Source organism: Sus scrofa, chromosome 1 (assembly GCF_000003025.6).
Source record: "Sus scrofa isolate TJ Tabasco breed Duroc chromosome 1, Sscrofa11.1, whole genome shotgun sequence".
NCBI lineage: Eukaryota > Metazoa > Chordata > Mammalia > Artiodactyla > Suidae > Sus > Sus scrofa.
The window spans coordinates 27,348,058-27,371,849 of NC_010443.5; the positions used below are offsets into that span (position 1 = coordinate 27,348,058).

Here is a 23,792-nt window from a genome sequence, read left to right on the forward strand (position 1 = left end):
TGCCAAACTTTGTAGAGTGAGAGTGTGGTTAGTAAGTAAGCCAAGTCAACAGCCACAAACCTAGTCATATAGCCACTTTAACTGTATACCAAGTACAGTGCTAGGTACTTGGGATTCAAAAGCAATAAGATACAGTCCATATCATCACTTTAGTATAATCAACATACCAGAGGTGCTATGAGAAATATATGGATTTTAAAAAGGAATCGTAAGAGCTGGAGGAGAGGAGATGGAGGGAAAGCTTCGGAAAGGAGGTGATGTTTGTGTAAGTGATGACAAGGTTTTCTTTAAATAGACTAGGAGATGGAGGTCATCATAGGAGCAGGAGTAACAGGAGACCTAAAGCAGCCCCATCCATAGCAGAATTTGGCTGCCAGGAAGAAGCCTGGCCCAATGGAAAGGGTATGGTGAAGAATACTGGGTAGAAAGACTAGTTGTTGTACTGCGTCATGAATAGTCTTTTTGTGGTACGAAAATTCGATTTCTACTGTGGTTTAAACAAGGGGAAACCATCAAATTTTCTAATGTGAGAAATCAAACGACCAGGTTTTCATTTTAAAAGATCTTCTGGCAGGAGTTCCCATTGTGGCTCAGCAGATTAAGAGTCTGGCTAGTATCCATCTGGCATTGTCGCAAGCTGCGGCTTATGTCACAGATGTGTCTCAGATCTTACAGTGCTGTGGCTGTGGTGTAGGCCAGCAGGTGCAGCTCCTATTCGACCCCAGCCTGGGAATTTACATATGCCACACATGCAGCCCTAAAAAAGAAAAAAGTAATAAAAAATAAAATATCTGGCAACACAACTGGAGGACAGAGATTGGAGACTGGGAGGCCAGTTAAAAGACTAGCAACAGTTCAGGCAGAAGATAATAAGGATTTAAACAAAGGTAATGGTAATGGGAGTGAAAAGAGTCAAACTCCACAATATTGTGCGATTTACTGCTAGGAGGCCAACCAGGTCCTCACAGTAAATATTTGAAAAAAAATCACCGTGTGCTCCTTTCGGGGGTCGGGGGGGGGGGTGGTGGGCAGAAAAGGAACGATTTTGAAATAAGCCAGAGGTCAATTCTTAATAAGGCCTGCCCTCAAGGAAAATTAGTTAACCAGAGCCTAACTAACCTGAGAGTTCCCTGTGGTCCTTTTCAGTCCAATCCATCCCTACCCCGGATCAACCACTGACTTCGTTTTCCTGTTAAGGACTCTCTGAAGTTCCAGTACTAGAAACTTATTCCTCTTTGAGTTTTTGTTTTGTTTGTTTTGTTTTGTTTTGTCTTTTTGGGGCTGCAACTTCGGCACATGGAAGTTCCCAGGCTAGGGGTCGAATTGGAGGTGCAGCTGCCAGCCTAGACTACAGCACAGCAATTCAGGATTCGAGATGCCTCTGCCACCGACACCATAGCTCCTGGCAATGCTGGATCCTTAACCCACTGAGCAAGGCGAAGGATCGAACCTGCATCCTCATGGACACGAGTCAGGTTCGTTACCACTGAGCCACGATGGGAACTCCCCTCCCTGAGTTTTTAAATTGATTCCTGGAAGATTCCTCTTTTAAATAAAGTAGGCTATAGAACAAAAGATACTGAATTATAATCTCAATTTTCCCTTTACTTCTCAGTTTTATACTTTCCCTCGATTCTTGTTTCTTCCTATGTAAAATGGAAAAGTTTCAACAGAATCATTTCTAGCTGGGATGTCTTGATAACCAGGTTAGATAAACCAATCTGAATATTTCAAGAGCCAAAGAGTAATTATACATTTATAACTCTGCAGCAGAAGTAAGCCTAAAATTCTAATTTTCTTTGTTTTTAGGCTGAAAATATATGGTTACACTCATTCTCTGATATTGATATGATTAACTGCTTGTGAGTTCATGATGGAAAGCTCATGGAGGAGACAATTTTGAAAAGGTTTGTAGATATTAAACAGGTTGAGCTCTAGGGTTCTTGTGCATTCAAGGGGATAAAAATGAATAGAGTTGTCTGTCATGCACATTTGTTGGGGGTAATTGAAAAAATATGTATGGTAGTTAGATAAAAACTATTGCATCAGTTTGCACCCCAAATTTGATGACTGTACTGTGGTTACATAAGAGAATGCCCTTATTCTTAAGAAATACTTAGGAAATAATGAGGTAAAGAGAAATATAAAAGAATAACTCTTTAAATGGTGCAGAAAAAATAAAGAACATAGACATGCACAATAGAATGATTTTTAAAAGTATAGTTTAAAATGTTTAAAATTTAGTTTAAAAATTTATTTTACTTAGTAAGTAAAATATATATAGGCATTTCATATATTATTATTGTAATTTTTCTAAAAATTTGAAATTACTACAGTTGAAAGATTTTCTTAAATATATGAGAGTTCCCATCGTGGCGCAGTGGAAACAAATCCAACTAGGAACCATGAGGTTGCAGGTTTGATCCCTGGCCTCGCTCAGTGGGTTAAGGATCTGGATCTGCCGTGTGGGTCACAGATGCGGCTTGGATCTGGCGTTGCTGTGGCTGTGGTGTAGGCTTGCAGCCATAGCTCCAATTGGACCCCCTAGCCACATATGCCGCGGGTGCGGCCCTAAAAAGCAAAAAAAAAAAAAAATTTCTTAAATATATGATCAAAGATTTTAATAATTTAGACTTTTCTTTGTCCAGTTCGTTTGAATTGCTAAGAAATGGCTCTAATCTGTTAAGTAACACCCTGAAGGGGGGCTGCAAAAAACTCCCATGCTGATGCCACATAGTCCCTATGGGTGAATCACATACCAGAAATATCTGTTGTGTAATTCTACTGGGCCTCCTGCCTTCTATAAATTTGAGGGCATCTATCCGAGAAGAAAAGCAGAACTTTCCTGCTACTTAAGTCTGGAATGAAAGAGAGCAAATCAAGTGGAAATGTCAATGGGGAAGTCCAGGTCAACTATAATTCCCATTATGACTAAGTGGCATAAAGACTCAGAGTACAGTGACCGAGAGCTGACCTCGGGAGAACTCACAGTCAGATCAGGATTGCTCATTTCCAGGATTCTTTATAAGATTGACTCTGCCATTTGTAAATCTTACTATTTACAATGAACACAAACCTAGGTCACTACATACATTTCATTCTTCCAGATAAATATGCAGCACAGCATGTTTCTCAGGTCTGCATAAGTGTTTATATATTCTTAAGAAATGTAAGTTCAGATAGAGAAACAACTTACCAAGTACAAAGAGAAGGTACATGATCATTTTATTTATTTATTTATTGGTTTTTTGTCTTTTTGCCTTTTCTAGGGCTGCTTCTGCGGCATACGGAGGTTCCCAGGCTAGGGGTCGAATCAAAGCTGTAGCCACCGGCCTACGCCAGAGCCACAGCAATGAGGGATCTGAACCTCGGCTGCAACTTACACACAGCTCATGGCAACACCGGATCCCTAACCCACTGAGCAAGGCCAGGGATCGAACCCGCAACCTCACGGTTCCTAGTTGGATTCGTCAACCACTGCGCCACAACAGGAACTCCTACATGATCATTTTAAATATGAGTGTCAGACTAAAAATCTTGTATGTTCATTAGCTGCCTTGGATTTCTTAGGTCTGGAAAATAGCGTATTCTTCAAAGGCTACCAATTTTCATTAACTGGGAAGTAGAAACAACATTGATTTCCTTCAAACCTGTTCAAAAGGCAGGCATACTTTGAAGTGAAAAAAAGAGAAATATTAGAAGTTGTCTGGCATTCTTCTCATAGCCCCTGGGCTCCCTAATATTTTATACTACAGCATTATTCACAGTAAAAAAAAAAAAAAAAAAAAAAGTCACTACATTATGAGTTAATTCATTGCAAATAATGATGAATACAAATTTATCTCATGTTATGGACCATATGATTTTGAGCAAATAATGTATCTCTTTGAGCTTCAGTTTTGTTATTAAATAGAACTTCTTTAGAAAGGCAAGCAGAGCAGTAAGAGATATGGAAACCATATGACTTAGAGAATGGTTAAGGGAAATGAGGTACCAGTACACACCTAAAAGATTGACCAAAATCCAGAACATTGACCACACCAAATGTTGATGAGGATGTGGAGCAGCAGGAACTCTTATCAATTGCTGGTAGAATTGCAAAATAGTACAGACATTTTGGAAGATAGTTTGATGGTTTCTTAAAAAACTAAGCACACTTTTACTATACAGTCCAGCAGTTTCTCTCCTTAGTATTTACCCTCAGAAGTTGACATCGTATGTCCACACGAAAACCTGCGCACAGGTGTTTATAGCAGCTGTATTCATAGATGCCCAAACTTGGAAGTAGCCAAGGTGTCTTTCAATAGGTGAATAGATAGTTTAGCTGTGGTACATGAAGACAATGGAATATTTTTCAGCACAAAAATAATGAGCTATCGAGTCATGAAAAGATACGGAGGGACTATATATATGTATTACGGAGTGAAAGACACATTCTGGAAAGGCTACATACTGCATGATTCAAACTATAGCATTCTGAAGAAAGCAAAATTACGGAGACAGAAGGAAGATCAATGAATGCCAGGGAAGGGGAAGGTTAGGGAGGGGGCGGTTAGCAGAGATGACTAGGCAGAGCACAGAGGACTTCTGGTGCAGTGAAAATATTCTGTAGGATATCATAATGATGGATATATATCATTATACATTTGTCCAAACCCATAGAATGTACAATAACAAGACTAAACCTGATGTAAACCATGGACTTTGGGTGACGATGATGATGTATCAGTGTAGGTTCAACAATTGTAACAAATACCACTGTGGTGTGAGATATTGATGGTGCATGTCATGGGGGCAGGAGACGTATAGGAAATCTCTGTACCTTCCCTTCAGTTTTGCTGTGAACCTAAAACTGGTCTAAAAAATGCTCTAAATTTTACAAAAAGTCTGATGCATTAAAAACAAACTTGAATGGCAATTAATGTCCTTAGGTAAATTGAAGTTTTAAAATTTAATTTTATTCTCCACTACCCTTGAGGGAGAAAACTTTCAAAAAGCTAAAAAGGAAAATAAAATCACCCCTCCCCCATTTCACTAACAGGATTGCCTACAGATTTCTTCTGAAAGATTCTTTTGTTCCCTACACCCACTAACTTTTCTGGGTGTTCTTTAATGCTGCCCCCTACGCAGGAAAAGTCTTTGCTTTCTTAACCCACAAGCTAACTCTCTGTCCTCTTTCAAATTCTCCCTCAAGATCATGCTTGGAGAAATTCTAACTCATTTCTAAAACTTTACTTACAAAAGAGGGTACATCTAATATCATTTATAAGAATTGTCATTGCTTTTCTTGTCTTTTTTTTAGTGCGTTATACAGGTCATATCCTTTTTGTGACTTTTTTTTTTTTTTTTTTTGGCTCTTTTCTAGGGCCGCACTCAGGGCATATGGAAGTTCCCAGGCTAGGGTTCGAATCGGAGCTACAGCTACAGCTGCCAGCCACAGCTGCCAGCCACAGCAACACCAGATCTGAGCCCTATCTGTGACCTACACCACAGCTAATGGCAGCACAGGATTCCAGACCCACTGAGTGAGGCCAGGGATCGAACCTGCATCCTCATGGATACTAGTCAGATTCATTTCCGCTGTGCCACAACAGGAACTCCGTTTTGTGACAGATTTAATGAACTAAGTATTTATAAGGATAATGATTATTAAGGTTTTTTTTTTTCTTTTAATGGAGACAGCATTGGATTGAATGTCAGTAGTCTCTCTTGTTTGGGGATACAGTGCTTTAAATTTTGGTCCTCTCTTTCTCATGTGTAAAATAAGTGGAATAGATTCTGACCTCTTTTATTTTCTTTTTTTTTTTCTTTTTTCTTTTTAGGGCCACAGCTGTGGCACATGGAAGTTCCCAGGCTAGGGGTCGAATCAAGAGCTGCAACTGCTGACCTACACCACAGACACAGCAACACCAGATCCAGGCTGTGTCTGTGACCTATACCACAGTTCATGGCAGGCAACGTTGGATCTTTAACCCACTGAGCAATGCCAGGGATTGAACCCACATCCTCATGTATACTGGTTGGGTTCATAACCCACTGAGCCTCAATGGAAACTCCCAATTCTGACCTCTTAATATAATGACTCCAAGGCTTATTATGAAGAAAAGTTATTGTAATTGAAGGTTTTTTTATTCAAAGTAAGACCACCATAAACCTGTAGCCATACTTTATCCCAAAACTTAGATTCTGTATTTCATAGACAACAGAACAACATTTCCTGTTAGAGGTGAGTTGATTTTAGGTAGTGTGACAACCCAAAGCTTAATTCAGAAAGTAGATGTTGCTGAAATCATGCTCCTCAAGAGGTAGATATAGTGATGGCCAAAAAGCACATGAAAAAATGCTCAACATCACCAATTAATAAAGAAATGCAAATCAAAACCACAATGAGGTATCATCTCACACCAGTCGGGATGGCCATCATCAAAAAGTCACAAGCAGGAATTCCTTTGTGGCACAGTGGGTTATAGATCTGGCATTCTCACTGCAGCAGTTCAGGTGGCTGCTATGGTGCAGGTTCAATCCCTGGCCCAGGAACTTCCACATGCCTGGGTGCAGCCAAAAAAGTCTGCAAACAATAAATGCTGGAGATAATGCAGAGTAAAGGGAACCCTCCTACACTATTGGTGGGAATGTATATTGGTACAATCACTATGGAAAACAGTATGAAGGTCTTTAAAAAACCAAATATAGAACTACCATATGACCCAACAATCCCACTCTTGGAAATCTATCCCAAGAAAACCATAATTTGAAAAGATACATGTACCCCAATGGTCATTGCAGCACTATGTACAATAGCCAAGATATGGAAGCAACCTAAATGTCCAGGGACAAAGGAATAGATAAAGATGATATGGTACATATACACAATGGAATATTACTCAGCCATAAAAAAGAATGAAATAATGCCATTTGCAGCAACATGGATGGACCTAGAGATTATCATACTAAGAGAAGTTAGAGAAGGACAAATATTATATGATATCACTTAGATGTGGAATCTAATAAAAATGATACAAAAGAACTCGTTTATGAAACAAACAAACTCACAGATTTCAAAATAAAACTTGTGGTTACCAAAGGGGAAACCAGGGTCAGGGGAGGGGACGAATAAATTGGGAGGATGGGATTAACACATACACACAACCATATGTAAAATAGATAAGTAACAAGGACCTACGGTAGTACAGGGAGATCTACTCAGTGTTCTGTAATAACCTATACAGGGATGAAAGAATGGATATATGTATTTGTATAACTGACTCATTCTGCTGTATATCCGAAACTAATACTACAATAAATTTTTTAAAAAGAGGTAGAAATAGTGCCACAAAATTGAGACATAAAATGGCCTTGAATTGGTTTTCTTTAAATTCTTGCTACTTATTTTTAAGATCTTCATTCCAAATTTTAAAAATATGCAGACATTTTCTTGTGTGTATGCATTACAATTGAAAAAAATACATGTAAAAAGTAGTCAAAGTGTACAGTGAGAAGCAGTCTCCTTCTCACTCTTTTTCAATGCCCATCCTCAGAGAGAGATGTATTGTTTACAAAAAAAAAAAGGAAAGTGCAGAACAGGGCTTTACTATGCCACCATTTGTGTTTTCAAAATGTATGAATGTGTGTATATGTCCTACTATTAAATTCATAGAATATCTCTAAAAAGAAACACAAGGAAACTGATAATAGTGGTTGCCACTGGGAAGAAAGAATGGAACCAGTAGGAGACAAGATGGAATCAAGATTTACTAGTTATTGGATACTTTTTTTATCTTTTTTTTTTTTTTTTTTTTTTTTTTTTTTTTTTGTCTCTGCCTTTTCTAGGGCTGCTCCCTCGACATATGGAGGTTCCCAGGCTAGGGGTCTAATCAGAGCTGTAGGTGCCGGCCTACACCACAGCCACAGCAATGCCAGATCCGAGCCTCGTCTGTGACTTATACCACAGCTCAACCCAACACCGGATCTGTAACCCACTGAGCAAGGCCAGGGATCGAACCCGCAACCTCATGGTTCCTGGTCTGATTTGTTTCCACTGCGCCACAACGGGAACTCGTTTTTTTTTAAATTATTATTATTAATTTATTTAGTCTTTTTATCTGTTATTACATATGTAAAAATCTAAAATAATTGATACTCAAAAAATAAAATCTTTTTCTCATATAAAATGTCCAGATTTAGTCAATTCAAGGTCCAGAGCCACGTCTGCAACCTACACTACAGCTCATGGCAACGCTGGATCCTTAACCCACTGTGGAAGGCCAGGGATCTAACCCGCAACCTCATGGTTCCTAGTCAGATTCGTTAACCACTGAGCCATGACGGGAACGCCTATCTTTTAATTTTATACCATATGCAACTATAAGTTTAAAATTCCCACAATATATCTTGAGACCATTCCATAGCCACACATAGTTTTATCCCATGCTTTTTAACCATTCAGACATTCTTAATAATATTGCTGAGCTCAGGCTTTGGAACCAAGCAGATCTAGGTTGAAATCCAGGCTCTATCACTATAAGTTCAGCTGTGGGCAAAGCACTTCATTTCAATTTCCTTCTCTGTAAATGGTTGTAATAATACCCTTAAGGGCTGTTGTAAAGATTTAATGAGCGAATTATGCAGAGGACCTGGTATTATGCCAGGCAAGTAGTAAATGCTCAGTAAAGTTTAAATTTCTTTCTCCCTTGGCTTTTTAGTTATTTGAAAAAGTTTACTAAATGCCTATATTAGAATATTATTTTGTTATTATTGCTTTTAATTATTGCTCTCTTTGTTTTTGTGGTAGTCTTCTGCTCTTAAGAAATAAACACTGAAGGAGTTCCTGTTGTGGCGCAGCAGAAACAAATCCAACTAGTAACCATGAGGTTACAGGTTCAATCCCTGGCCTCCCTTAGTGGGTTAAGGATCTGGCTTTGTTGTGAGCTGTGGTGTAGGTTGCAGATATGACTGGAGTCTGGTGTGGCTGTGGCTGTGGTGTAGGCTGATGGCTATGGCTCCGATTTAACCCCTAGCCTGGGAACTTCCATATGCTGTGGATGCAGCCCTAAAAAGCAAAAAAAAAAAGAAGAAAGAAAGAGATACTGAAAAGTAAGTATTAAAAGGGCTAAGATCGTGTATCCCCTGAAAGGAAGCTTGGTTTTTTTTTTTTTTTTTTTTTTTTTTCAGGTAGTTAAATGAGGAAAATGAGAGCATGGAGGAGTTAACCAGTCTTCTGGTCAACCAAGCTATCCACTTTGAATAATTTAGACCCCAAATGAGGAAGCTCTTTGAGACATTAACATACAGCATGAGTAATTTGTCTACTGTGTTGCCGTAAATATGGAGAAATGGATTCTAGAACAGGGCTGTCTGTGTTACTTTTTGTGATGGTCTGAATTGTGCCCGCTTTACCCCCAGTTTATATACTGAAGCCCCAAGCCCCAGTGTGACCATATTTGGAGATAGAGTCTTTAGGGAGGTGATTAAGGTTAAATGACATCGCAAGGGCGGGGACCTAATCCAAAGGAACTGGAGTCCTTCTAAGAAGAGGAAAAGACATCAGAGTAGGAGTGTACCCAGAGTGGCCAGGAGGAGACCTCTCAGCAGAAACCACATTTGCCAGTGCCTTGATCATGGACTTCTGGTCTCCAGAACTGTGTGAACATAAATGGCTGTTGTTTAAGCCACGCACTCTGAGGTGTCTTGTTAGGCAACCTGAGTAGACTAGTACTGTAGGAATTTTCCCCCAGCTCAGGACACGTGGAAAAGGTGCTGTTGCTTTTGTTAATATGTATGCCTGTCTTCAATAAAAAGTGTTTCTAAGATTAAAAAAAAAAAGGTATAGATAGTACAAATTCAGAATCCTTTTAAGAAGTGATTTAGTGATTATTCTAGCAGTTAAAGAAAATGCTATGACAGTAATTGAATTTTTTTTTTTTTTTTTTTTTTTTGTCTTTCCTAAGGCCACACCCGTGGCATATGGAGGTTCCCAGGCTAGGGGTCTGATCAGAGCTGCAGCCGCCAGCTTACGCCACAGCCATAGCAACATGGGATCTGAGCCACGTCTGCGACCTACACCACAGCCCATGGCGACGCCGGATCCTTAACTCACTGAGCAAGGCCAGGGATCAAACCCCCAACCTCATGGTTTCTAGTCGAATTTGTTAACCACTGCACCACGACGGGAACTCGAATTTTTTTTTTTTTTAAATGACCACACCTGCAACGTATGGAGGTTCCCAGACCAAGGGTCAAATCAGAGCTGCAGCTGGGGCCAACAACACAGCCATGCTAACAGCAGATTTGAGTGGCATCTGTGACCTACACCACACTTTTGGATCCTTAACCCACTGAGTGAGGCCAGAAATTGAACCTCATTTTCAGGAGACATTAGGTCCTTAACCCACTGAGCCACAGTATGAAGTCCACTGATAGAACTTAATCACCTTCATTTTACAAATTAGGAAATTCAGGCCAAAAGGAAGGAAGTGAGCTCTTTCACAACTGAGCCAGAACTGAGCGTAACTCAGGTGCCCAGAGCTCTTGCCAGTACACCCACATCATACTGAAGATTAAAATATATGTGACAAGGACTGTTGTTTATCCAATGTCCATTCTGTCCTTCTTCCCTGGTAACAAACCCCCTAAATTGTTGGCTGCATATATGTGCTCAGGTTTAAAGTTAGCATCCAGGCTACCTGACAGATATCTCTTCTCTTAAGTGGATATAGCTGGGTGAAGCTTCTAGGAAAGCTATTTTAAAAGAGCTGATTAGTGTGAAGTCAGGCTCTTTCACCTGCACTCCCCTCCTTCCGGCTGCCTGCAGTACGGACATGATGGCTGGACTTCATCAGCCACTTTCTGATTATGAGGTGATCCTGAGCATGAAAGCTATGAGATATGACTGAGAAAGAACAAATATTAAAGGAGTCATGATCCTAGGTGATAATGGAGCCACCCGTGGAGCCTTGGATTGATTAATCTGGACATATTTTATATGAGAAAAAGATTATATTTTTGAGTATCAATTATTTTAGATTTTTACATATGTAATAACTGGATAAAAAACTAAATTTTTTTTTTAAAAAATGGAGTTCCCGTTGTGGCGCAGTGAAAACAAATCAGACCAGGAACCATGAGGTTGCTGGTTCTATCCCTGGCCTTCCTCAGTGGGTTAAGGATCTGGTGTTGCCATGAGCTGTGGCGTAGGTCACAGAGTCAACTCAGATCTGGTGTTGCTGTGGCTGTGGTGTAGGCCGGCAGCTACAGCTCCGATTAGACCCCTAGCCTGGGAACCTCCATATGCCACGGGTGCGGCCCTAAAAAGGCACAATTATTTTAAAGAAATAATTTTTAAAATAATTGGAGTATTTGTTCCATGAAGACAGGAATCTTTGCCCATTATGTTCACTGGTATATCCCTGGGACCCAGCATAAGCATTCAGGAAATATTGTTATTTAGTGACTGCAGCATAATACAAGCCCAAACTTTCACTGTAGTTTTTGTAATCGTGCAAAGAGTAAACTAGGAAAATGCTGGGGTTTTTTGCAACACTAAAGAGAAGTTAATAAAATATTAATGTGCGCAAACACAAAACAGCTGGAAACTTGGCCAGGAGTGGCGCAAAAAGATTTATCCAGTCTAAGCTTTAAATGATGTGGTCTCTCTGGAAAGGATAAAGGCTGGTTCCAGCTGGGGTAAATTGTTTATGATCATCCTGACCATGGAAAAAATTCTAAGGAGCTCTGAGATACTAGCCACTCCTTCCCTAGCAACACATGACTATAGCATTGTGAAGTATTTCATCCCATAGGCTAGGTTTTCTGGAATAAAAACAGTTAAATATATAAATAAATAAACCACACTCCTACACTGGATTTTAGGCACCTCAAAGTCAAGTTCAGGTCTAAATTGTTTGTCCAGAATCTTAAAGAATGCTCAGTGTACAGTAAGTCTTCAATAAATGACAACTCGAGTTGAATTGGAAAATTAAGGGAGTTCCCATTGTGGCTCAGTGGTAATGAACCCAACTAGTATCCATGAGGACGTGAGTTCAATCCTTGGCCTCGATCATTGGGTTAAGGATCTGGCATTGCCGTGAGCTGTGGTGTAGGCCAGCGGCTACAGCTCTGATTTGACCCCTAGCCTGGAAACTTCCATAGGCCACAGGTGTGGCCCTAAAAAGACAAAAATAAAAGAAAATTAACGCATAGGAGACATGAAGTATTTATCTTCTCTGCTCTCTCCCCTCTCTTCTCTTCACACTCCTCCCCACTTCCCACACCTGTACTCTCCAAGTGGCGCCCAGGTCTGCTAGGGGTATCGATGGAAATAGAGTTAAGGACCACGTGAAATGTATTGCCTGGGATCTTTTAAATTAATTATTTGAAGATTCCTCTTTTATTTTTATTTTATTTTATTTTATTTTATTTTTTGCCACATCTGCGGCATGCAGACATTCCCAGTCCAGGGATTGAATCTGAGCCACAACTGTGATCTGAACAGCCTCAGGTCCTTAACTCACTGTGCCACAGTGGGAACTCCGAAGATTCTTTTAAATGCCAGGAAACTATGGGACAAAGAATACTGAGTTTTAATCTCAACTTGCTCTTTAATTCTCAATTCCATACCTTCCCTAGATTTTTATTTCTTCCTATATAAAGGAAAAAGTTTTGACTGGATCACCCATTTCTAGCTAGGAGGTCTTAAAGACTCTAACAAGGTTAGAGATGTTTTAATCTAAATATTTCAAAAGCCAAACAGGAATTGCACATTCGTAGACTCTTCAGCAAAGGCCAGACTAAAATTCTAATTTTCTTCATTTTTTGGCCGAGATGATATGAATGAAGTTGATATAAACTCCTAATTAACTGCTTATGAAATCATTACATTTCTGGGGATCACGGAGGAAAAATTTTGAAACGTTTTATAGGTATTAAATAGGTCATTCTCTAAGGTTCTGCACAGCCAAGACTAACCCACAGAGCTGCTCTGTCAGGCACTCCTTATTGTGACTCTTCTTGCAGCTTTATTGGAGTCTAATTGATAAATAGAAATTGTGTGTGTTTATACATGCTTTGCTATAGTATACATTGTGAAATGATCTCCACAATCAAACTAGTTAACAACATATCCATCTCTCACACTGTGTGTGTGTGTGTGTGTGTGTGTGCGTGCACACGCATGTGTGAACACTTAAGTTCTATCCTCCTAGCACATTTCAAGTATACAATACAGTATTGTCAACCATAGTCACCATGTTGCACAATAGGTCTCCAGAACTATTCATCTTGCATAACCAAAACTTTGCATCCTTTGACCAACATTTCCCCATTTCCCCTGCCCCGGCCCCTGGCAACTACCATTCTGCACTGTGCTTCTATGAGTTCAACTACTTTAGATTCCACATATGAGTGAAACCATGCAGTATTTGTCTTTCTGTGTCTGGTTTATTTCATTTAGCTTGGCGTAGCAAATCACAGGCTTGCTCTCTTCTTAAAGGCCAAATAATATTCAGGTCATTTAAGGCCCAGCAGAGAGACCATTTTCAGCACTTGGAACACTTAGAGCATCAGCTGAACTTATAAAGAGCTCTCTTTAGTGTTATGCTTGTCCACTATCTGTCCTCATCATTATTTCAGAGCACTAGGTTTTTCACAGTATGATAGAAAATGTTTTCATCTAAACATTCATTAAATCTCAGAGTTGTGGGAGTTCCCATCATAGCTCAGTGGTTAACGAATCCGACTAGGAACCATGAGGTTGCGGGTTCGATCCCTGCCCTTGCTCAGTGGGTTAAGGATCTGGCATTGCCGTGAGCTGTGGTGTAGGTCGCAGACATGGCTCGGATCTGGCATTGCTTTGGCTCTGGTGTAGGCTGGCGTCTATCGCTCCAATTAGACCCCTAGCCCGGGAACCTCCATATGCTTCAGGCAGCGGCCCTAGGAAAGGCAAAAAGACAATAAATAAATAAATAAATCTCAGAGTTGTGTAACTTATAAACTTGGCCAATGCCGTGGAAGACTAAAATAATGTAGGTGGATATGCCTAGATGTCAGGTTTCTGTAAGGATCTACAATTATATTTAAATTGTTTTGCTTTTATAGCTGCTGTGGCAACCTCATCCAGACTGCAAATATTTACCAGCCCACCTCTTTTTTGAAACTAGTTCATCTTTCCCAAGGAGATGGTCAGGAAGTAAAATAATTGGAAATACATTATCCTAGGAAAATGAACAGGTTGCTATGTTTAAGGCTGCATGTGGCAGTTATAGGAAAGAATTCCAAAAAAGGACAGAACCTTTCTTTTTTCCTTTTAGTTCTGTGCAGCATTGTACTGGGCACGTGGTAAGGCTTTACTCAATTTTTGCTGGAGGGTAGCGTAATCATCATTTAAACACCTTAACATTATCTCCAAATGTGATGGATACTTGGACTTACATACTTTAAATGCTCTTCAGGCTCTGAGAGTCCATAATTGCCAGTATTACTTATTGTATATCACTCACCACTTATTATTTTAGTTATACTTTTCTAAGTTTTAAAATCTTGTAGGAATGCAAAATGATGCGTCAATGTGCAAAATAGCATAGCATTTCCTCAAAAAATTAAAGGATTGCCCAGCCATTTCAATTCTGGGTGTATACCCAAAAGAATTGAGAGCAAGAACTCAACAGGTATTCGCACACCCATGTTCACTGCAGCATTATTCACAGCAGCAAAAAGGTGGAAGCAACTCAAGTGTTCATAAATCAAGGAATGACTGAAAAAAAGGCAGTATATACATGTAATGGAATACTATTTAGCCTTAAAAAGGAAGGGGATTCTGACACAGGTTACTACATGGTTGAATATGGAGAACTTTATGCTAAGTGAAATAAGCCAGCCACAAAAGGACAAATATTGTATGATTTCATTTATATGAAGCACCTAGAGAAATCGAATTCATAGGGACAGAAAGTAGAATGGTGGTTGTCAGGGGTGAGAGGAGGGGGGACTAGAGTGTTAGTGTTTAATGGGTATGGAGTTTCAATATGGGAAGATTAGAAAGTTCAGGATATGGATGCCAGTGATGGTTGCACAACAATATAAATGTGCTTAATGCCACTGAACTGTACACTTAAAAATGGTTAGAAGGGGAAGTTTCTGTTGTGTCTCAGTGAGTTACAAACCCAACTAGGATCCATGAAGATGCAGGTTCCATCCCTGGCCCCACTCAGTGGGTTAAGGATCCAGTGTTGTCACTGCTGTGGCTTGGGTTGGATCCCTGGCCCAGGAACTTCTGCATACCATGGGCATGCCCCCAAAATGGTTAGAATGATAAGCTTTATGATATATGCATTTTACCATAAAAAGATTTCAGAATCTTAACAAGAATATTGATCTACAACATATATTTTATGTAGAAAGAAAAGCAAAAATCTGTGAGGGATTGACATAATTTGAACATAGAAAATGCATTTAATCATTTTTCTTGTCTTCTGGAAGGACAGAGCTTTTAAGAGCATAGGACTTCAGAATCAGGGATTTGGGACTGACTCAGGCCTTGGACTTTTTACTTGTTTAATGAGGAGAGTCTGACATCTATTTGTCCACTTTGAGTTCTGAGCGGGATTAACATTTTAGGTGAGCTGCACATGTAATGACAGACTTTTGATTATCCACTAGATAAATGGAGTAAATGGATGGGTTTATCCCTTAAATGGATATTGGCTCAAATGGATAAATGGCTGGATAATGAGTGCTCCTTCTGTAGGCTCAAATCAATAAAACAATCTGGGTATGATAAGTTGGCCTCCTGAAGTCTCCATAATGATAAAATTTCCCCCAAAGAGTTGTTGTAATGATTAAATGAGGTAACATGGGTAATTATAAACACTCATTTAGAAGAGGCTATTATTTTAGTTGTGTGTTTTCTAGCCTAGCTCAAGTACTAACCTTAATTTCTCAAGGTATATTAATTCCCATTTAGGTCTTAATTCTTTCCCTTAATATTTTTCATCCTTTCCAAGGAATGGGGTTTCCCATTGCTGTTAGGATTTTGCCCAGTGTTTCATTCATGTGTTCCATGGAAAGAATTTAGAAAAATTATGAATGCCATGCAAGTTTTAAGTTGCCTTCTGGAATATTTTCTCAAAAGTTTAAATAGCTGCAAATGATGTAATTTCAAGCTTATTGAAAAATAATGTTATTTTAAAATTCAAAATATTTTGTCATTTCTAAGTATGTCCAATGGATTCTAAAAAGAAAAAATAGCCATTTGATTCACAATTACTCTATACATTACCTAGTGCTATGTAACAAATTGTCCCTAAACTAAGCAATTGAAGACAAACCATTTGTTTTCTCATAGAGTCTCTGGAGCAGATCACTCAAGATCTCTAACAAGATCGAAATCTGGGGTTCAGCCTGTGCTCCAGTCTCATTTAAAGGCTTGACTAAGCCATCAACAGATGAATGGGTGAAGAAGATGTGGTATAAGTATGCAATGGAATACTATTCAGCCATAAAAAAGAATGAAACAATGCCATTTGCAGCAACATGGATGGACCTAGAGATTATCATACTAAGTGAAGTAAGTCAGAAGAGAAAGAAAAATACCACATGATATCACTTATTTATGGAATCTAAAATAGGACACAATGAACATATTTACAGAACAGAAACAGACTCACAGACATAGAGAACAGACTTGTGGTTGCCTAAGGTGAAGGAGGGTGAGAGAAGGATAGACTGGGAGTTTGGGATTAGCAGATGGAAACTATTATATACAGAGGGATAAACAATAATGCCCTACTGTACAGCACTGGGAACCATATTTAATATCCTGTATAAACCATAATGGAAAAGAATCTGAAAAAAGATATAAATCTGCATAACTGAATCATTTTGCTGTACAGCAGAAATGAACAACATTGTAAATCAACTATATCACAATCAAACAAAATTTTTAAAAAAGACTTGAATAAGAAGGATCTGCTTCCAAGTTCTCTCATGTAATTGTTGGCAGGATTCAGTTCCTATTGGGCTGTTGGACTAAGTGCCTGGTTTCTTGTTGGCCAATGGCTGGAATCCTCCCTCGGTTCCATGCCACCTGGGGCTTTCCATAAGGCAGTTCACAACATGACAATTGGCTTCCCTTAGTGAGGGAAGAGAGGGCAAAAGATGATGAAAAAGATGGAGAACACAGTCTTTTGGTAACCACAGTCTTTTTCTAATGTTGGAAGCTGCAGCCCATCACTTTAGCTGTCTTCTCTTTGTTAGGAGTAAGACATTAGGTCAAGCCCACTCTCAAAGGGATGGGATTACACAAGGAACTAAATACCAACAGGAGGAATAACTGGGGGCCATTTTATAGAGGCTGCCTATCACTATTATTACCAATTTTTAAAAAATGTGTGAAGATCATGTTTAAATGATAGATTTTATCATTTCTTTTTCTCCTTTAACTCATGATTCCATTCTATTATTTTCCTCTGAATCTTGTCCTAATGTAATATATATTTAAACTTGGGATTATTTTCTTGATTTCCTTATTATATATCACTATAAGAAAGTATGTGTATAAACTAATTTTTTTTTTTTTTTTTTTTTTTTTTTGCTTTTCAGGGCCACACCTGTGGCACATGTAAGTTCCCAGGCCAGGGGTCCAATCAGAGCTACAGCCACCGGCCTACACCACAGCCATAGCAACCCCAGATCCTTAACCCACTGAGCAAGGCCAGGGATCAAACCCGCAACCTCATGACTCCTAATCGGATTCATTTCCACTGTGCCATAATGGGAACTCCCCCTATAAACTAAATTTTAATTTAAAAAAATCTGCTAGGAGTTCCCATCATTGCTCAATGGTTAACGAACCCGACTAGTATCAATCAGGATGCAGGTTTGATCCCTGGCCTTGCTCAGTGGGTTAAGGATCCTGTGTTGCTGTGGCTGTGGTACAGGTCAGCAGCTGTAGCTCTGATTCAGCCCCTAGCCTGAGAATGTCCATATGCCACCGTTGAAGTCCCAAAAAGCCAAAAAAAAAAAAAAAAAAAAAAATCCTCTACAACTATGGTGGTTTACTTATCATTCACCTATTGTCAGTGCTGGTATTATGACTAGCTTTATTTATTTATTTATTTATTTATTTATTTATTTATTTTTTTTCTTTTTGCCATTTCTAGGACCACTTCTTCGGCACATGGAGGTTCCCAGGCTAGGGGTCTAATCGGAGCTGTAGCCACCAGTCTACACCAGAGCCACAGCAATGCGGGATCCGAGCCACGTCTGCAATGTACACCACAGCTCACTGCAACTCTGGATCCCTAACCCACTAAGCAAGGCCAGGGATTGAACCCACAACCTCATGGTTCCTATTCGGATTTGTTAACGACTGAGCCACAACGGGAGCTCCCATGACTAGCTTTATTGATCAAAACTATGTAAACATGTAATAAAATTTGATAAGTATTAAGTACAACAGGTAAAATGCCATAGGAAATACATTGCTTAATGCAATAAGGTTGTTTATTTTTTTCAGTTAGTTCATTTCCCCTCTCCTGAGTATGACTTATTCTTAGAATGAGTCAGGGCCACTAGTAAGTAAGGGGTTAGTAATGTACATTAATCCCTTATTTTTAGAGGAATCCATATCACATTCCCATTAAAACAATCTGAACGTAATAGTTACATAGGAACAGTCACAAATGATTAGAGCATTGGTTCATGAACGATAGAGTCCAAGTAAAAAGTAATATCGGTTTAGAGTCTCTAACAAACGTTTAGGAAAAGTTAATTAAAATGTTTCCTCTTCAAGTCTGACTAAATGTCATGTAAACAGAAAACACCGACTTCTTCCTAAAAAGGCAAAAAAAAAACAACAAAAAAAAAACTGAAATCCTTCCCTCCACCCTACAACACAACAAAGATGCACTTATAGAGGGCAAAAAAATTTGTAATTGAGGAAAAACCACATTTCAGTCTTTCTCCCCCCTGCCCCACAAATTTATAATAAGCAGAAGGACTAGAACTGAGTGATACAGTACAAAGTACATGACTTTCAGGGCTCTTCTCCACTGAAACCGTGTGCTTTGGCTCAATATGGACTTCATACAACAGAACCTGGGTACACCTGGGAAGTGAGGCATTCAGCATCATGTTTACATGTGTGACAAAACTGCAGCTTCTGCATTTGGTTATAAAGGACAACTTGTGCGATAAAGATGTCTCAGCTCATTTGGGAATAAACGTAGAATGCTTTCATTTTCCGACTTTGTGTGTGTGTGTGTATGTGTGTGTGTGTGTCTTTTTAGGGCTCACCCATGGCACATGGAAGTTCCCAGGCTAGGGGTCTAATTGGAGCTGCATCTGCCAGCTGCACCACAGCTCACGGCAATGCCTGATCATTAACCCACTGGGCGAGGCCAAGGATCGAACTCACATCCTCAAGGATGCTAGTCAGGTTTGTTACCACTGAGCCCTGATGGGGACTCCCTCATTTTCTAACTATTGAAACCAAATATTTCTTATCTAATCCCTTTCATGCTGGGTAGCAGGACTGTTGGTTTTTACACAGTCTCCTTCGTTTAATTATGGTGCCTGAACACTTAATGAAGTATTGGTGTAACAAAGCTCAGGTTCCGGGAAATGCTGATGGGAATAATGCTACCGAGTATGCAAAAGCAGGTCACACTAGGTAATTCCTTTCAGTCTACAGGTAGTGATTTTAAAAACTCTGCCATTACCACTAATCCTATCTGCTCAACACCCCTTACATCCTCTCTTTTAGCAGCAGACTTCTGCTCTCTCTGCCCCTCACTACACAGCCTGGGTGTAAAACCAAAGCTAAGCCTCTCATAGTCCTCTGATCTAGATATAGTATTGTTCCAGAACTACGCATAATCCTAGCCACACTAGTTATTCCCTGGTATTTTTTTTAAAAACGTGGAGGTGTGGTTGGTTTACAATGTCGTGTTAATTTCAGGTGCACAGCAAAGAGATTCTGTTTCATACATATTCTTTTTCAGATTCTTTTCCCTTATAGGTTAACACAAAACATTATGTTTCCCTGTGCTATACAGTTGGTCCTTGTTGGTTATCTGATTTGTGTACAGCAGTGTGTATCCATTAATCCCAAACTCCTAATTTACCCCTCCTCCCTGCCCTTTCCCCTTTGGTAACCAAAAGTTTGTTTCCTGTATCTGTGGGTTTATTTCTGTTTTGTATGTAAGTTCATTTGGCACTTTTTTTCTGATTGCCTTTCGCTTTGAGGAGAAGTTAGCCTGAATATCCTAGTGAATATTTTAGAAATAATGGAATTAGAATTACCAGGATATGGGCCTTAGGAAAGTGCTCCTTTCATAAGGAAAGGCTGTGCTTAGTGGCTGTGCTCTACTGGAGTTTGCCCAGTTTCAGGTCAGAAGTAATTAACTTCCCCATAGTCTAAAGCGTAGTATTTCAGAAATTAAAAATCAGAATAAGTCTAGACAACAAAGAGCGAAGAATTGTCCATATTTGAAATGAAGAATTCCAGTGAAACAGAAGGCAGTGAGCTGTTGATGGATTTTAAACATTTATAAATGTTAGACTGGGTTTTACAGCGTGAGGTAATCTGTTCTACAGATAAAAGCTTCTGTTCTGTCCAAAAGGGGCTTGGAGTACTATGAATCATACGCACATAATAGAAGCCTACTGAACTGGAAATGGCATCCAGAGATCTCAGGACTCAAGAACATTATCTGAAACTCATGTATTTCAAACATGATTTAATTGAAATTAGGAAGCTTTGATCAGTAAAATACATGAAATATAAAGAACTGGAGGTTGACTACTATACTTGAAATTGCTTTCATCCAGAATGGGGAACTGTGATTGTATTTGTACAAAGCTAAAAGTGGTATAAAATAAACTTTTTAAAAATAATCTTTTCTGACATCAGATGTAAGTTCAAAAAAATAAAAAAGACATTTAATAGGCCACAGAAGAATGGAAACTTCAAAGAGTCTTTAAAAATAAGAAATAGGCAAAGAACTTCAAAGAAATAAGAAAAAAACAACAATATGGTCTAGCTTTAAATGAAAACCTTTGGTTTTACCGAGATGGGTGTTAAACCAACACCCTTTGCCCACTTTTGGTAGAAGAATGATATCCAAATTTCGGGTTTTTTTTCTAACATTCCAAATTTGGGTATTTGTATTAAACGTATTTTAAATATCTAAAGAGATAGAATATTCTACAATGAGTCTGTGAAATTTAAATTTTTACCTTAATTTTTAAAAAATAGAATTTATTGTTTTCCTCAGTAGTGACAAGCACAGTTACTAAAAAATACCAAATTGGGAATTGGGATGTGGTATGTTTGATGACATGCACAAATTTGGAATTGTGTGCTAAAATAAGAGTTAAATTTATGTAAATGTAATGAAAATCATGGGGTTTCAAAGGAATGTATTGTGCTTGAAATTTATAAACACGTATATTTTGTGAAGTAGTTCAAGCACAAGTTAGAAAAATTGAATTTCCTCAATCTTTAGACATATTTCTGCTTTGGAATAATGGGTAAAGTTTAAATGTTTAGAAATTCATTTTATGAGCTGCGCTATCAGCAGCAGATATTTTTTCTCAGTTGGCTATTTATCTAGTTTGTGATAATCTTTTGTCATAATCTTTTGTCATAGTCTTTTTATTTTTACGTCATCATTTATCTATTTTCCCTTTTTAGTATTTGAATTTTGAGTCATAGTTCTGAAAGTTTTCTTCACTCCTAAGTTGAAAAGAAGGTACCCATATACAGTTGCATTTTTTATAATTAGATCTCCCATCCATCTGGAATTCTTCTTGGTGTATGGTGTGGGAAATGAATCCAATTTTATCTTTTCCATATGGCTTTGCAGTTATTCCAACACGACTTTTAAAAAATCCTTCTTTTCCAATAATCTAAAAGGCTGTTTTTAATTTTATCCTGACTTTTCCTGTGTAATTTGCTCTATTTCTAGATTTTCTATTCTGTCTCATTGATTTGTCTATAAATGAAGCAGTACTATTAATTTTAGAAACTTTATGTTTTATGGAATTCCCTGGTGGCACAGTGGGTTAAGTATCCAGGGATATCACTGCTAAGGTGAGGATTTGATCCCTGGCCTGGGAACTTCTCTGTGCCACGGGCATGGCCAAAAAAGAAAAAAAGAGAAAAAGGAAACCTTATGTCTTTAACAACTATAGTGCCATAGAAAATCGCTGTGACTCTGTTTGGGACAGTCACAGCTATTGGGGTTCCCACTGTGGCACAGTGGGTTAAGAATCAGACTGCAGTGGCTTGGGTTGCTATGGAAGTGCAGGTTTGAGCCCCAACCTGGCACAGTGGGTTAAAGGATCCGGCATTGCCGCAGCTGCAGCTCGGATTGAATCCAACATCGGAGAACTTTCATATGCCACAGGTGCGGCCATAAAAATAAAAATTAAAAAAAAGTCACAACTATTATTCCTGTGGCACGGCCTCGGCCTGTAACTCCTGGCCTCTGAGGGCTCTTGGTTTCTTCTTCTACTGAGCCTGGATGCCAACCTTGCATTGATGCGCAAGCCCCCAATTCAGTGTTTGGTTTTGGTTGCCAGAGTTGGTTTCCTTTGCTTACGCAAAAACTCTTCCTGTGACCCTAAGTTTGTCGTAATTTGTTTCTCTAAATTAAAGGGATACATTTAACAGTAAGAATTCTTGGCAAAGTGAGGGAAGAAGAAGGGGACACGCAGACAGTCTGGGGAATGGGGAGTATGTGGGTAGGACAGACTAAATGGATGAGGCCTTGGTCTTCTTTTCACAAAACAGGAAGAGAACCATTTCCCTGTATTAAAACGGCTTTCATTTATTAGGACAGAAATAGAAATTTCAATGTGGGCACCTGTACTTTTAACAGAAGCATATCAAAGTTTATATTAAAAATCATTCCAGCTTGAGGAGTCCTGAGACGCAACGAGATCATGAGATCACGGCCCTTTCCCGAGGCCAGGCTTGGAATATGACAGAAACATCTTAACTTCCTTTGGGGTTTAGCTACAGGCCTAAAGTTCTACACTAGGCCATAGTTTTCTTTCCAAAATATAAACGGGCTCATATTCCTCCTCTGCTTAAGGTCCTTGAATGCCTCCTTTACTTAGAGGATGAAATTAAATTTAACTTTCATGAAGACACTTGGAAATCTGGCCCCAACCTCAGTTTCTGCACTTGTTTCTTGACTACCATACCAAACAAACAATAGTAGCAGTTGTTGCAGTAGTAGTTTTATAGAAATAATTGCTTCCAGCCTGGGTTCCTGGACTCTTTATTTATTTATTTTGTCTTTTTGTCTTTTTAGGGTTGCACCACATGGCGTGTGAAGGTTCCCAGGCCAGGGGTCTAATCGGAGCTGTAGCCACGGGCCTACGCTACAGCCACAGCAACGCCAGATCTGAGCTGCGCCTGCGACCTACACCTGAGCTCACGGCAACGCTGGATCCTTAACCCACTGATCGAGGCCAGGGATTGAACCCGCAATCTCATGGTTCCTAGTCAGATTCGTTTCCGCTGCACCAGGACGGGAACTCCTCTTAGACTCTTTAATCAAAAGGCATTTAAAAGAGGCCAAATGAGGAAGTCAGACAAGGCTTTATTGGAACTCATGCTGCAGCAGGAGTGAGCAAAAATAAGAAACAGATGCTCTTACTGGCTCCCTGAGGGCGGGGGGAGAGCTGGTCCCTTAAATGGAGGAAAGGTAGGGGGGGAGTGGTGAGTCAGGCCAGAGGGATGGCTTAGGTGGTGCCATATGCTGGGATCATGTCTGGTACCCTGCTTT

At 39.3% G+C, this 23,792-nt stretch overlaps 1 long non-coding RNA gene across 1 annotated transcript in view; it reads left to right on the top strand.

Annotated features, from left to right (window-relative positions):
* LOC106508844 overlaps nt 1-23,792 on the top strand; it is a 31,022-nt gene that overhangs the window by 1,506 nt on the left and 5,724 nt on the right. Inside the window, exons 2-3 of the long non-coding RNA XR_002342715.1 lie at nt 1,810-1,907; nt 16,337-16,558. This is a non-coding gene — a long non-coding RNA (uncharacterized LOC106508844). The remainder of the gene's footprint in view (nt 1-1,809; nt 1,908-16,336; nt 16,559-23,792) is intronic.